We start from the raw sequence: 12603 nt of genomic DNA, 5'->3' as shown, positions 1-12603 counted from the left end.
GATAATGGATACAGATGTTACACTGATGCCACATTTGATTTCAGCCAAAAAGCCAAGAGAATTTAAAACATTCATTTATCTCAAACTGTAAGCAAAGCTTATTCTCGCTAATCTCAATAATTACTGGACTTCTCCCACGTCACAAGGAGCAGCCATACAATGGCAAGGTTTCCTTCCTCCATAGGACTCTGCTCAGAGCAGGGATCAGAGATTTGCAAGAAATTCCCTCTTTAAAGAGATGTTGCTGAGCTTGCTGAACTGGGTTCTACAGGATTGCTTAGGACTCGAAGGACTGGGACCTGAACTCTTCCTATTCAAGACCAACATCTCTGATCCAAGAATGTCAGGGCTGTTGGTGTCACTCTAAGACCAGAAACGTACAAAGTCATGAGGGATCAGTAGGACTTAAATCCCTCTCAAACTCCACAAGATCTTTTCAGGCATACAATGGGAACAAGGATAAATTAAGTATCTCCAGTGTAGTATCAAGTGAACAGAGAAAAGCTACCCACGAGGGCCTGATGGAACAGAGCAAGGAGATTTTCTTCTCAGACATGTCTGCTTGAAACAGCCTGAAACATTTCCATTTCTGTTGCCTTTTAATAGCAAGGTCATCTCCTTTCTTCCTACCCTGACATCCTCCATCAGGGCCTCTTTCTGGGAACTCACAGCAATGCACCAGATGTCACTGAGAGACAGAAAAACAACCAGGGGCCAAACTGGGGCATTTCACCATGGCCCTGAATGAACCACATGGCATTTGGCTCACCGGGGAGGGGAGCAGAGATCACCCCCTTGGAGGCACTGCCAAGCCTCCCAAGCCCCTGGGGCTGGAAGGAGCCCCTTTCTCCCATCATGAACAACCACCCTGCTCCTGGAAAAAGCCAGCAGCCCCACATCCTGCAGGCTCCTCCCAGCACTAACTGGCCACTGGAAATAATCTAAATATTTGCAGCCAAAAGGAGACTTGTTTGTTTTCCCCATTTTTGCTGAGTTTGAACAGCACTCAGCACGGTACCCCGCACAATTCCAGCTCCCAGCAGCCCCAGTGGACACCAGCACACACACATCCCCACTTGCTGGAGGACAGGAATGCTCACAGGGAGCTCTGTCACGGTCCCTCCATGACAGCCACACTAACAGCACCGGGACAGCTCAGGCCCCACCTGGCACAGCAGCAGCTATCACAAGAGAGCCAGAGCTGTGAGAAAACACCAGCACCACTGGCCAAGAAGAGGGTGCTAATGCTCTACTCAAGGGAATGTGTTTTATTAGCTGAAGGATACAAAAGGCTTTCTCAGGACTACAGACCTCAGGTATGCAGCCACTGTGGCAGCCACTGACCAGAGGGCAAGGATGAAGTAAGGGAGAAAAGAAACCACGAAACTTAAAAAAGAAACCCACCTGTGCTTGGTGACGCACTAAATTCCTCCTTCAAATATTCAGCTCAGGACACATTTTCAGCCTTCTTCTCTTTAGTCCAGATCTTGAGACTAAAAAAACATTCACCTTAAAAAAACCCAAACCACCAAACATCCAGATCCCAGGATCCAAAGTTTAAAAAGGTGTAGGTTTGTAATAGCCCTAAAAATTCAGCCATCTGCCCTCCCCCCAAAAGAGCAGAAGGAAGGAGACAGCAAAGGAAGGGGAGGGGAGGTGCAGGCGTGGGTTTTTATGGGTGCACAGGTCCCCGAGGTTAGGGGGTCCCCAGCTGGGGAAGTCACCTTGGCATCCCCCTCCCAGGTGTGATGCTGAGAGCAGGGGATGCTCCCTGCTTTCAGAGGGTGGGCATGGCTCTGACAACTGCTGTGCAACACCTACCTGCTTATAAACAGCTTCCTGAAAGCACCCTTGGGCACGTTCTGACCTCTGGCAGCACCTCTTTGCCCTCACCAAGGCTGGAGGGAGCTGAGGAAGTGGGGGAACAGAGGATTAGGCTGGGATTTGGCTTTGCCCACACCAGTTCCTATCTCCCAGTCCCATTCCACCTCTCTGCAGCAAGTTTAAATCATTTCCAGGGATAGACTGGAATACACCATCCCTGCTAAACCCCTCACCTGGCCTCTCCTGAGCTGCTCCAACAGCATGGCTGGGGCCACTGGGACACCCCCTGGGCCCTCCTGGGGACGGAGGGATGGGGAAAAGAAGGAAAAATATTCTTCTATCCTTTTGCCACCCGCAAGCTGCTGCCCATTTCCACGTATTTCCAGAGTGTCTATTTTTCCACATTAAAGGGGGCTGGAGTAAATGTCACGCTGCAGCATATTTCTGTGAACAAAGCCACAAGTGTGAACGGCCACAGGTACAAATTCTCTCCCCTGATTTCCCAGGTATTCAGGAGTGACCTTGGAAAAAGAGTGAGCCATAGTTCTTCATGGCATGGGTGATAACACGTTTGTCACCATTCAAAGTGTCTGAAGGCTGCCCAGGTTTTGTTTTATTGCATTTCAAGGTGTCACCAAGACCCGGCTGAATTACGTTACCAACTCCTTCATAAAAAGAGAAAAGTGACTTCACTTTCCTCCAAAGAGATCAGGGCTCAGGGAGCCACTCAGATGTGTATAACGCTTTTTATTATTATTATTATTTCTTTTTTTCCTGCAAGCGTGCAATAACTAAAACTCGCAGGTGAAAGGCTTTGGGAATCTACCTGCGCTACTAAATAAAAATGTTTAATGACGGCGGAAAGCGGCAGAACCGCGATTGTTCAGTCCCGGGATTATGTGAATTGTCAGCGCGGAGCGGAGCGGGGAGCCCCGAGCGGAGCAGCCGGAGCCCCGGGGGTGCTGCCCGGTTCCGCCGCTCCGGGGATGCTGCGAGGCGGCTCCGCCGGCCCCGGCCCCGCCGCGCCTCCCCCGCGCTGCCAGAAGGTGCCGCCGTCCGCCTGCGAATCGCTCCCAGCCCCAATTAGGCGGCAGGTATCGGCTGCAATCACGGCTGCTGATAGAGATAAATGGGGAAGGCACTATCTGCCCAACAATAGTGGTTTCTTCTCTTTTTTCTTTTTTTTTTCTTTTTTTTTCCTTTTTTTTTTTTAAGGCAGAAAAAAAAAAAAAAAGAGAAAAAAAAAGAGAGAAAAAAAAAAAACAATTGAACTTTTCATCAGCTGCTAATCATGATTTTTTTATTGCTTTGCTTAGCATTTTCTGGGGAATAAAACCTCAGAGGAGCCCAGTCTTTTGTGGAAAATGAAAGGGCATATAAAAAAATGAATGTACATGGATTCTAAATATTTCAGGTTGTATGACTTTGTGTTTGACCTTAGCAGAAGATGAACTAATCCTGCAATATAATAGACTTTCATAGAGATATGGAAAATGGCTGCTTTTTTATCTCGGTTGCCATGGGAACCATCAGAGAGAAGGCCTAGCTGAGATGCAATAGAAGGTTATTAAATGTGTGCTTGTGTATATTGGAAAAATACAGCTTTTTGTCATCTTGTGTCACTCATAGGTCTTTAATGCGTAATGTTTAGGTTATTAATAAACTAACACAGGTCCATTTTTTACAGAGAACAACTGTGAATACAGCCATATAAAATTAGTACAAGTTGAACATTTGCAAAACTCTCAAGCGCGGGCAGGGGCTGCTGCTTGCCTGCAACATCCCATGAAAGTTTCTCTTTCCAGGCAGGGACAAGATGAGCTTTGCTGGACAGGCAGAGGGGACCAGGAGACTGTGGGTGTCCTGTCCCCAAACCAGAATCTCGTTGTCCCCCCGGCCTGGGGGTCAGGGCAGTGCTAGTCATATGTGATGTGCTGCAGGACAAAATGTTTCCTTCTCTGCTTCCTGGGCACAAGCTCAGGAACTACCAGAAGAAAGAAGGGTTGGGTGAGCCAAAGGGACCTCTGTCCCTAGCTCTGGGTGGGGAGATCTCCTGTTCTGGAGCTGGGGGCTGCACACCCAGACTGGGAGGCATTTGCTGTTATATAGATAGGTTTTGGGAGGGGGGAAAAAAATGGGGGGGGGGGGGATAAGAGAGAATAAGAAACAAGAAATAAAGAGAGAAGTAGAGAAAGAGAGGAAGAGAGAAAGAAAGGAAGGAAATCTGATACTGCCCTGAGCTGGAAGGGACAGACTTCACACTAACTCTAGGAGAAAATAAGTCCCTTTTTGTAACGTTTATTTTTGTCTCTCAGAATCACCAGTTGCTTCCCAAATTTTGGCTGCCTCAGGTGCCCTGTCCTGCCTGTGGCTGGGAGCTGGAGGGATCACCCAGCACCAACAGCGAGGGCTGGAAGTGACAGTGAGCCCAGCCCGTGGAGGACCCAGGGGACTGCCAGGGCTCCATGGCCAGGGTTTGGGGGGAACAAGCTGCGGGGAGCACTGGGAGTTTTCACTAGATTGACCCAGCTGGACCCTGAGACTGCTGAGGGCTGGGACAGGGCTGGGACACAGCTGAGCCTGGCTGGGGACAGAGGTGCTGCCACTCGGCTCCTGAAGCAGTGAGTGCCCAGGGACCCAGGTGACGGTGGCTGTGGGTGCAGGAGTGAGTGTCAGCGTGAGCAGGTGCCTGGGGTGCCCAGGATGATGTTCACAACTCTTCTCCCTTCCCTACAAATCCGCCAGTACCTCAGCAGAGCAGCCCCAAATTTCCAAGCGCGCTGTGTGGCAGCAGCCTGCACGGTGAGCTGCTGTCCCACCCTGCTCCCCTGGACCGGGGACGGGCAGGGGACCCTCGTGTCACCCCACGGAATCCACAGCAAAGACCCGCGTGTGTGAAGAGCCTCGGGGGTGTCCCAGGCCCGGCTGGGGGCAACCCTCGTGCACAGCAGCCCCGCATCCATGCATACTAAGTAAAGCAAGGAATACATAGATTTTGCCTATCTGCCGATCAAACGCGGAGATCTGCTCTGGTAAATGATGCATTAGATGCGGTGGCTGTATTTGTTGTGTGAGTTTTGAAAGGGTTCCGATAATCTGGAAGCGAGAGATAAGGAACACCATTTATTCAGCAGCACTTTGGAACCAATTTTCAACCCTGTTCAACCCCATTCTGCAGCAGCCTCCAGGAGCCCAGGAGATAAGGATTGGGCTATTCATTATCTTCACAAGGAACAAAGATTAGCTAGCAGAGATGAAAAATTACCCCTGGATAGTAATAATAAGGAAGCGAACCTGGAGAGCTGCTGAGCCTATATTCTCCTTGCTGCTGGTGCTGCTTCTTCTCTTTTAAAATTCTCTCCCTCTTTTTTTGTTGAATTGGAAAGGTTGGGGTGGGTTTTTTGGTGGTTTTTTTTTCTTCCTTTTTTTTCTTTCTTTTTTTTCTTTCTTTTTTTTTTTTTTTTTTTTTTTTTTTTTTTTTTTTTAATGGGGAAGGAAATTTTCCCTCACTGTCTATCATATTTTTCAATATGCAGAATATGGTTGTTACCGTGAAAGAGAGCAGAGCACGGTTCCCCCTTTCCTCCCAGACTTTCAGATGACATCTTTAGCACGAAAGCTTAACAGGAAAGAAAAACATCCTTCTCTTCCAGCAGGCATGAGGGGAAAATGCTGAGTGCCTGCCCCTCCGGCCCCCGGTGGCTGTGGTGGCACGTGGAGGAGTGACCCCGGCTGTCCCGGGACAGCGCGCACGGAGAGCCGGCACAGCGCGGCCAGGCTCGGGCGGGCACTGCTCCGCTCTCAGCCCCCTGAGCCCCCGGCTCGCAAACCCCCGTCTGACCCCGCTTGGGGAAAAATCTGCAGCCTTCAAACCCCACTTTCCCCGTAGTTTTTCCGCCTGAGCGACAGTTCCTCGTTTTGGAGTCGTTCCGTGCGGGGCGATCCCAGGACGCGGCTGCCGACAGCGTCTCCCTCTTCCTGGGCACGAGGGAAAAAAGAGGGGATATATGTATGCATGTATGTATTTTAATACCACATTCTTTTGTATTTTTCCCCTGCATAAATCTGGTGATGTATCTTCTCTCAGAGGATGAAGGGTAATACAGGAGGAGTAATTAAAACACTTACTTTGGAAATGGGCTGCGTGGGGCTGATAAGAATTATCTGCCGCATATCAAGGACCCTTTTTCCCCTGAACCATATCACAAAGACAGACAGAAAATGCCAGCAGAATAGGATCCCCCCCTCCTCTTTTCCCTGCTCACATTTTTACCTCCATTATGATGATAATTCCTCTCCTGCGAAACTTTTCTCCTTCCCTTCCCGAACCGTATTTCGTTCCCCCACCTCCCGCAGGACCCCCACCGGTGGGTCCGGCCTTTGTTTCTGTATTAATGTGGTTTTCCTGCAGCCTGGGGCGGGGGTCCCGCCTGTCCCCCTCTCTGGAGAATCGCGGCCGTGACCCCGCGCAGGCAGCGGGGGCTTGGCGAGAGAAGCCCCCGGCCCCGCACACGCACGGAGACAGGAAAACACCCGGCAGGTGAAGCCAGGGCTGGGAAGCGCAAACATTTCCAAAAACATTCGTTCTGGATGGATTTCTTAGCGCTCTACGAAATAGACGTATTTTACCGTCTCTTTCCTAGCTATAACGACTCGTCAGGTAATATCTGCTTGTGCCTCTTCCAGCTTCTCCGCTGCCTCACTTACGTGCAGGTGCATAGCCCGAAAGGCTGAATTTGTAAGGGAAAGGTGTGAGAAGAAACATGAGGTTATACAAAAATCAGGCTGGTCAATGGAAAAAAAAAAAAAAAATTAAAAAAATTCCAAGACTCCCAGAACATTTTCTTCACTGGAGAGGGAAAGAAAATTAATACGATTAGGAGTAATTTATAGGAATAATTGATGCTATGAAGCGGCTCCCCCCAGCCCACCTTGCTTGGGATCAGAGGAAGAGGCGAGAGGCTCGGGAGAGGCTGGGGCTGCGGTTTCCCAGCGCCTGGGATGTGAGTGCGTGTTGTTGGTATAATATCAAGTCATTTAAAATATGAAAGTCAAGTCGCGTAGACTGTGACAGCAACCGTAACAAAAGGTGCAAGCAACAGACAATGTGATGTGCTTGTACAGATATTGTAATGATGCAAATGAAGTGGAGGGGACGAGCTGCCTTATTATGTACATAAATACGGAGTGGCTCGCTGTGCCATCCGTGAATGCGGGAGAGTGAGAGAGAGAAGGGGAGGGAAAGAAGGGAGAGAGGAAAGGAGAGGGAGGGAGGAGGGAGGAAGGGAAGGGGGGAAGGAGGGAAGGGAGGAAAAAAAAAAAAGGGCTCAGCTCGAAACTGCTGCCAGTTTTCAGCAAGCGCTGTCGGCGGCAGCCCCTCCGCCGGGCTGCGCGCACCCTCCGCCCGCGGCAGAGCCGCCGCTCCCGTGGCGAGGAGGCTCCGGCGGCCGGAGCCGTCCCCAGCCCGCCGAGCGAGGAGCAGAACTGACGCTTCCCATGCACCGTGCGGAGAATTGAAAGAAAAACGAGGACGGGCGAGAGGCAAGGTAAGGCTCTGCGCGGCCCTGCAGGCGCCGAGGTGCGGGTCCCGTTGCGGGAGCGCTTCGCTCGGGGCAGTTTCCCCCAGGGACAAATCTGGCAGGGTTTGTAAAGAACGAAAAAATGTCCCCAGTCCGGGCGGACCCCCCGGGCTGCCGCTTCCCAGCCGGCCGGGCTGAGCCCGGTGCAGCGCCCGTCGGCCCGGGGGCACCGCGGGGCTCCCCCGGCTCCATCCCCGCACCGCACCCCGCGGGGAGCGGGGCCGCCGGGCCCTGCTTGGATCTGAGGTTGCTTGTTTTGATTTTTTTTTTTTCCCATTGTCACTGGGGTGATTATTTAAATCTCCATCTTGGAAAGTTGCATTTCACCCAGGGCGGCCAGGCAGAGATTTCCCGGAGACAGCGTGTGCAGAGAGCCCTGCGTCCCCTCCCCGCAGCTACATCCTATCTCCTCTCTCCCTTTGTTGGCAGATTTGGGCATTTAAAAAAAAAAAAAAAAAAAAGATGCGAGGGTTTGTTCTGCCCGAAAGCCGGCAGGGCCCGGCCCCGCTCTCTCTGCACCTGCCTGCCGGGGAGTCCTCCCGTCCCAGTCCCGTGCGGCAGCTTTACGGGGCTTTGCATGATTTAAAATTACCCAGGCACATCGGGGACACGGCCGCTCCTCTCCGCCGACTCTTTCACCCCTTCGCCTTTTTTTTTTTTTTTTTTTTTTCTTCTGTTTTTGTATGTGCTAAGTTCCCCTCTTTATCCTCCTTTTGCTTTGGGGTGCTCAGGCTGGAAGGCAAGAAAAAAAAAAAAAAATATAAAAAAAGAGAAGCGTCCGGGAGCGAAGCCTGCCTGGATTTGGTGCGATTTCAATAAGAAAAGCGATTTCACTAAGGGAGTGCGAGTTTCGGGCGCGGGGATTGTTCTTCCCCGGCGCACGGAGCATCTTTATTAAAACGCAAATAGTTTTTCCTCGGAAGTCTGATAAGCTCCGGCCTGGCTCAGCCCCGCGGCTCGCAGGGACAGGCGCCCGCTGGGCACCGCCGCTGCCGGGCGTGAATCGAGTCCCCTTCTCCGTGCTGGCTCCGTCCCTCCCCAGCAAAGTTTTGCCTGAGGAGACACAAATCAAACCTGAGGGGTCGGCCTCCCTCCTACAACAGCTGCTCCCGAGATAACCTTGAAAGAAAAAAAAAAATATCCATACATAAAATTAAAGAGAGATCTTGCAAACGAAATCTTTCCTATCAGCTCCTGAAAAAATAAATTTATACTTTTTTCTGGACAAAGCTGCGCGTGTGCAACCTCCCCCTTCCCCACGCACGCCGTTCTCTTCGGGAACTTACACAAAAGGCGGTTTTGTGGGCAGGCTGGGGTCTACTTGAGGCTTTTCCTCCCCTTTATTTTGCAGCCTAGCGAGCCGGGGGGCTGCGGGCACCAGGCAAATTGCGACAAAGCGCAGGTGAAGGCGTGTGCGGGAGCGAGACAGGGACCGAGGCTTCCCACGGTGCGGTCCGTACCCCGCAGAAATCCTCTGAGGGATGGGGGATAGAGTATTCACAAAAACAAGCAAAAAAATTAATTTTCCGTGAGTTATTCCCCAGTCGTTTTTCTCGCGCTTTTCTCCCTTTTTTTTTTTTTTTTTTCCTTTTTATTTTTCCTTAATTCAGTTTAAGTAAGGGTCTTGTGCTTACGAGATAACGGTGTCACTTTATAACCCTATCAGGAGCCATTAATAGGTGCTAGTAACACAGGACGGGGGATCCGGGGGAGAAGAAAAGCAAAGCGGAGACAAGACCAGAGGGCCGAAAACACCGAGAATTTTTTTTTTTATTATTTTATTTTTTTTTTAAGGGCAGAAAGCAAGAACTTTCTCTCCCCGAAAAAAATCCAAAGAAATATACCCGAGAGGGGTGTGGGTGCTGCTTGCAGGGACCGGCTGTCCGGGGCTCCTGGCCGGTCCCCAAGCTGCGGGACGCCCACCGCAGTCCCTGGCAGCCCCTCCCCAGCGGGAGCAGCCGCGTTCCCCAGCACGCCCGGGGCTCGCACATCGCCCGCCGGCCCCAGCCCCGTGCGGTGCTAAGCGCTGAGCACTTCTCTCCCTCTTCTTTCTTTCTTTCCACGGAGTTTTCCTGCCCTCCCTTGCGTCTCACATGCTTGCGTCTGTGGGTCGCACCTCGCAGGGCAGCGCTGCACGGGAGGTCTCGGCTCCCCGCTCATCCGGGGAGAGTGTGGCCCTCGGGGGCCGCAGCGACACCCCAGGAAGGGCTGGCTGGAGGAGCGTGCCCTGGGCTCTGCGGGTTCTCCTCAGGTACAAATTTTCCCAGATCCAAACACCCAGGATGAAGGGGGGAAAAAAGAAGAAGAATCTCCTGTCCGGACATGTAAATAAATGGTCCGTGTGCGGCGTCGGCTTAATTTGTTTTTTGCCTTCTCATCTGCTCAAGAATAGGTGTCAACTCCATCACATGGCACTACTAACTGTTGCTAAAACATGTTGTCGTCTCCCCCCTCCCTTAACGATATGACATCACTTGTCAATCAAATCAAAATAACCACTTGTGCTTCTAGATCTGCGAAAGCTCCCTTATTAAAAGAGAAAAATAAATTGCAACAGCAATAAAAAAAAAAAAACCCAAACCAAAAAAACAAAGTTAATAAAAGGGAGCCCGTAGTGCCCGGGGGAAGAAGGGGGAAAAGAAGGTAAAAGGGGGTTGGCAGGCGCGGGGTGAAGGAAAGACCAGACCCTCTCCCGGGGAGCTTTGGCAGAAAATTGAGGGAAGAGCTGCTTAAGCAGCCGTGAGCAGCGGGCTGCGGAGCGGAGCTAAGCCGCTCGCCTCCAGCAGCCAGCGCAGTTCGCTGCTGCTCCCGGTGGGTAAATTAATTCAATTAAAAACCTCAGCCCTGCCGCCGGGGCCGAGACCAGAGCCGGCACTCCGTTCGCCAGAACAAGGCAGCGGGGACGGGACACGTCGGGAGTTAAAAATCCATACAATTAAATAAAATTATAAAATAGAACAAAATAAACCGGCGTACTGCGAGCTGGCCGGCTAGGAAGTCTCCCAGCTCAGCCGGTCTCTCAGCAGAAATCTTTCATCCCTGCTGGAGGGGTCATTTATTTTACAAAGGGTTTTAATGGGAGGGGTTGCAGGAGGCGAGAGGTGGGTGCGAGGAGAGGCGCCGGCCGGAGGGGGAGAGCAGCCGGCGGGGGGGGTTGGGAGCCGGACCCCCGGGCCGGAGGTGGGGCGGGCGCCGGGGGAGCCGGTCCCGAGGCGCTGCTGCCGGAGCCGCCGCCCGCTCGCCCCTTTTGTTTTCCTTCGCCTGCCGGGCTTCGGGTAACCCGAGACGGGGGCTTCAGGGAGCCCTGGCCGGGCAGCGCCGGGGTCTGCCTCGCCATAAATCAAGCCGCCTGATTAATCTTTACAATTTGTCTTTTAAAACAAACACGAACGAATTATCAGCTCGTTAACTGCGATTTTATCACCTGCCTAAAACAAACAGCCCACCCCATTCCACACCCCCCCTCCCCGAAACCCAAAAATCGCGTCCCCGTGCTGATGGCAGGAGGGCAGTAATTAAAATATCCAAATTAATTAATAAGCACGTAGAGAGGAGCTGGATTTCCCCGGCGGTGGGGAGCGGGAGCCGGGTGATGCCGGTGAGCGCCTTCCTGCTCCACCGGCCGGGACTCCCCGGGCACGGCTCCCCCCGGCCCCGGCCGCCTCCGGCGCTGGGTACAGCCAGGCTCCGAGGGAATCTACCTGCAACGGCCCGAGTTTATTTTATAGTCGCCTTTCTTTCAAAACATTAAAAATCCATTTTCGGGTGATACTTGGCTAATTTTGGTGCGTGTAGAAAGAAAATCGCTTCGGAGAGAGAAGCCGGATTATTGGAAAGCTCGCTTGGTTTTCTCTCTGCCTTTTAACTTTCCCTTTTTACATTTTTTTTTTTCTTTGTTTCCCTTTCCTCCCGGGCACCTCCGGACTAAGACTCCCAGGCACGCTCCGCAGAGCGGGGGGCATTTGCCCTCCCGAACCCCGGCCCCTCTCCCGCCTGTCCCCGGCCTGCCCGGGCCAACCAGCCCGTCCCGGGAGAAGCCGGCTCCACCGCCCCTTCCGCACCCGGCAGCCGCCGGAGGAGCTCGCCCGGCCCCACCGCTTGCGACCCCCCCGCAGCGGCAGGAGGGGGCGAGGGGCGCCGCGGTCCCGGCGCCACCGCGCAGCCCCGAGGTCAGGGGGCCGGGAGGAGCGGGACACCGGGGCTTTGGGTGGACGAGACGTCATGCGGGGTGGGGGGGAAGCGTAATCGCCTCCCCCTGTCCCAACCTTTAGCTCCCCCCAAGTGTGGCCCCCTCTCCCCCGCCCCCGGGGACCGCCTTGGGGGTCCCCTGGGGAAGGTTACAGGGGGACAACGAGTGGTGGTGGGGGGTATAGTCAGAGAGGGAGCCCCATGTCGCTCCGACCAGACGTTCTTCTCAGCGAGCAAAAGGAGTTTTATTATTATTACTGTCATTATTATTATTATTGTTATTGTTATTATTTTTTTTTAAAGTTCATTTCCTGGCGAATTTGGCAGTGACGGGTGACGTCAGAGTCCCGGCGTCGTAGTGACTGGGGCGGTCGGGCCGGGGGAGGCCGGCTCCAGCTCCCAGCCCCCAGCGCTGCCGGCCCCGGGGGCAGCAGCATCCTCGGGGCCGCCCCGCTCCCCCTGCCCGCAGCCCCCGGTGGGGCTCGGGGCAATCCCGCACGGCCCCGACCGCTCCCGCGCCCCCCGCCCCGGCCGCGCCGTCGGGCCGGAGCCGCGGCCGCTGCCCGGCCAGCGGAGGGGCTGCTCCCCGCCGCCCCCACCCCGATCCCCGGGCAGGGAGCAGTCCTCGCCCCGCGGCCAGCTAGGAGGGCTGAAAGATTGCGATCAGCGTGTCCCTGTTCTCCCGAAAGCCAGCGGCCGAGGAACGGGGCAGGAGCGCCTGGGAAACGGGACCTGCAGCAGCGCCCGGCCGCGCTCCGGGGAGTTATTTATGCCTTTTCCCATTATTATTATTTTCCGCCCCAAAGGCGGACCGGTTTACCCGCATCTCCGCGGGTGGCGAAGCCAGAGCGGCACCCCGGCTGCTGCCGCTGAGCTGCACCACAAACTCCGCAGAAAACGCCTGTTGATTCGGGATGCACCTCCGCTCTCCGCCCCAAAGCACACGAGTAATTGCAAATATTAAAACCGTGATGTTTGGATAACAAAAGTAATTAATTATTTAAAAAAAAAA

General features: G+C 53.4%; 1 pseudogene; it reads right to left on the bottom strand.

The window, feature by feature from the left end:
* Positions 1-4415: 4415 nt before the first annotated feature.
* On the bottom strand, positions 4416-6618 carry LOC147651004 (uncharacterized; annotated as a pseudogene).
* Between the last annotated feature and the right edge of the window lie 5985 nt (positions 6619-12603).

The sequence above is a fragment of the Cyanistes caeruleus genome, chromosome 11, assembly GCF_971803275.1.
Source record: "Cyanistes caeruleus chromosome 11, bCyaCae1.hap1.1, whole genome shotgun sequence".
NCBI classification, from domain to species: domain Eukaryota; kingdom Metazoa; phylum Chordata; class Aves; order Passeriformes; family Paridae; genus Cyanistes; species Cyanistes caeruleus.
The sequence above is the reverse complement of the archived record's forward strand: the minus strand, read 5'-3'. Positions and strand labels throughout refer to the sequence as shown.